This window comes from Elephantulus edwardii, unplaced genomic scaffold (assembly GCF_000299155.1).
Source record: "Elephantulus edwardii isolate Elephantulus edwardi_28Jun2011 unplaced genomic scaffold, EleEdw1.0 scaffold00187, whole genome shotgun sequence".
Classification (NCBI taxonomy): domain Eukaryota; kingdom Metazoa; phylum Chordata; class Mammalia; order Macroscelidea; family Macroscelididae; genus Elephantulus; species Elephantulus edwardii.
The window spans coordinates 4,509,393-4,512,915 of record NW_006399937.1 but is presented as its reverse complement, the minus strand read 5'-3'; positions in this window follow the sequence as shown (position 1 = coordinate 4,512,915).

Here is a 3,523-nt window from a genome sequence, read left to right as displayed (position 1 = left end):
ACTAAATATATATACACACACACACACACACACACACAGTTGAGGCTCATAGAAACCCTACATACATCAACTGAAACCTACCTTATCCTGAGCCAATTTCATCTTCTGACAGACCTAATCCCATATCTCCAGGCACTGAATCAATCCATCTTATACTGGGACTTCCTCTCCTGTGCTATCCCTCCACCCTTCCAAGCATGATGTCGCTTTCCAAGGACTGGTCCCTTTTGGCAATGTGCCCAAAGTATGTGAGAATGGAGCCTCAAAATCCTTGCTTCCAAGGAAGAGCCTGGTTTCACCCTATCCAGGACAGACTTGTTTATTCTCCTGGCAGTCCACAGTATGTTCAACACTCTTCTCCTGCACCACAACTCAAAGGCACTGATCCTTCTTCTGTCATCCTTTTTTGTTGTCCAACTTTATATTGCATAGCAAATAATTGCGAAGGCCATGGCCTGGATCTGGAGCGCCTTAGTCTCTAGATTAAACTTTTGCTCTTCAGTACTCTATCTAGAAAGGTCCCCAACAACAGACTTTCCCCATGCAATTTGTCTTTTAATTTCCTAATTGCTGGTGACAAGAGCGTTGATTGTCGAACTGAGCAAGCTGAATTTATCAAGAATCTCAAGCTCTTCTCCATCTATCATAAAGTTGCCAGTTGGCCCAGTGGTGAGAATCCTTGCTTTCTAGATGTTAAGCTTCAATCCGTACTGAAGACCATTACTGTCTCCATATTAGTAAAGAATAAGTTGAAGCACAGAAAGGTTAAGTCATGTAGCCAAAACTGAATCTGGACCCAAGCACGATGTTTCCGTGTGCATTTAACCACTTATACGAAGATGATTAATAGCAAAGCTGTTAACCTCATAGGGCTCACAGTTGTCAAAGGCTGCCATTTCTGTAAGAGAAAATTCCTCTTCACAGCTTTTGACAGCACACCATGTCTGTAGAAGAATAATGGTGAATATTAAAAAAAAAGAATTATCTACTCATTAAATGGATACTCATTAAAAGTATACAATACTTACTGTTTGCCAATTACTAAGCGTGACTTTTGGAGTAAAAGAAGCACAGAGACAACCAGACTTCCTCCCAACTTTATACTCAATTTAAATTGTTCCAATCAAATTAATTTTCTTCAGCATTGCCTTTTCTTTTCCTGCTGTTTTAAAGACTTTAAAATAGATAATGTAGACAATTAAAACGCTTTTTGTAAATTCTAAAAATGTTTTGCAAATATTTACTTTTATTATTATTACTTGTTTTCTAGAACAACTTTTTATCTAAACTGCTTATAGGTAACTTCAGCTGTTTGTTAATTTCATTTATATTCTGTCTTAATGATTAAAGTCGGTGTTTTGGTTACTGAGTAAAAGATGCATAGCCAATTAAAATTTCAGAACTAATATTCAATATGAGATGGCCATGTTGCTAAATGAAAATGAATATTACATAATGTGAGAAGCAGCAAATCTACTTGGATTTTTCTATCAAATTAACAACTTGCTTGTTACAGAAAATGAATGCTAATTAGATCTCTGTGCTGCGAAAGGCAACCCACGTCTGTCCCAGGACAATGTTTATGAAACAAGTGTATTTCTCTAAGGATGATTATCGCCCCCTTTACCCTAGTACTGACATTAAAAAAAGATGTGTGTGTCCAGGAGGTGGAGTAGGGAGAGATTAGCACTGTTTGTGAGTGCCAGACAGTGTGCTGAAACCTGACTGAATCTGCTATAGCCATGTTTCACAAAGTAGTCAACCTTTGAACGATTGAACATTTCAAATAAAATGGTTTGTTTTCAGCCAATGAAATGCTGAAACTGATAATGACTTAGGAGTACAAAGAGCCTAGAAATCAGGGTTAAGCAGTTACATCTAGTAGCAATAGCAAAACGGTCTCTACTGATAAAGTTCTGGTGGTGGTCTGCATAGAGTATTGCTGCTAACCAAAGATGGTGACATTTCTCTGTTGGTTCAGATCCACCATTCTGTCTGTGAGAGAAAGACAGATGATCTCCTCGCATGCAATTTAGAACCTCTGAAACCCTGTTAAGGGTAAGCTTTGAGTTGATTCTGACTTAATGGCAATGAGTCTGGGTTTGCATTGAATTTTTCTGATGAAAGATATAGGAGATCACTGAGGAAAATATTTAGAGCTTTGGGGTTAATGGTTCTCCAGATAAGTTTCTAAATAAAATTTTAAGACACGTCCATTAAAAGATTTGGATTTTAGGATAGAAAAATTATCGTATCCTGGAGATTGTTTTAAAAGAGGCATAGCCTATATCACACCCCTTATGATGGCTTCTTGCTAGAAAATCCTCAGAGGACCAGTGAAAACTTAAGATTATGGTCATTGCTGGTGTAGCAAATGTCCAGAAGTACAAGGATTAGGACAAGGAAGAGGCAGACAAAAGTTAGACTGAGAAATTTGAGAATAAAATGGAGGAAGGACTAGGCAGGAGTCAGCAATCACAAACCAGTGATGTCAGTAAACACTAGGAACATGGAGCATTATTAGAAATATGGTATCAGTGTCATAAGTGATGGTTCTAGTAAAACCTGGCCAGAACACATACGGGACATCACGTGCAGTCCTGAATGCCATGTTCAGAGGTGAGGAACCAAGAGAAATGGGAAAGATGAAACCGAGTTGCCTTACTTTTGTTATGGACTGTCCAGTGTAGTCCATCTCTTAATGGCCCCACACACAACATAATAGAGCACTGGGAAGTCCTTTACCATCCTCTAAATAACCGCCATCCTCAGCCCATAGATATAAACACTAGGTCAATCCATCTTTACCAAACATGATGTTCTTCTCCAGGATTTCTTGATAAGAGGTAGTCAAAATGAATGGATGAGTAGAGACTGTTGAAGGAAGGTACGAGAGTCTTTTCAGTACCTGACAGGCTGGAGCCCTGGTGTAAGGAATGCTTATGTGACATACCTGTGTTTTAGTCCATGCACTGAGCACTGAAAGACAACTTATCTTTAAAGAAATAATATCAAGTTTCTCATTTTATACTGAAGAAAATGAGGTCCCCTAAAAATCTGTGTATTTTGTGCAAGTCCATCCAAGCCCTGAAATGCTACAGGGCCCCTAACTTGGGTCATTTCTTTTTCCAAGCTCATTTTTCTTATTGTCTACTTTGTTTTATCCTAAAGATTTAGATATTGGACACCAGGTAAATGTTGTAGTGACAGCTGTGTATTTGGTAACTAAACTAGACATCTCACAATGTGTATTTTTTTTTCTCCCTGAGAGTTTATATTCCCGTAAGTTTGTGAGGAACGCAAATTGAACATCAGAATGTAGAAGCGTGTTGAAACCAGATGGAAACTGAAAGCAAGCAGAGGTCAAAGTCGATGGTCAGAAACCAGAAGAGAGCTTCTACAAATGCACGGTGAAGGCCAGGGTCCCCTTGACAGTTAAGAAAAAAAAGAAACAGAAATTGAAGCACCACATTTTCAAGTGGAAAATAAATAGCAAAGGCATCATCAGTGCTGTGATAATATT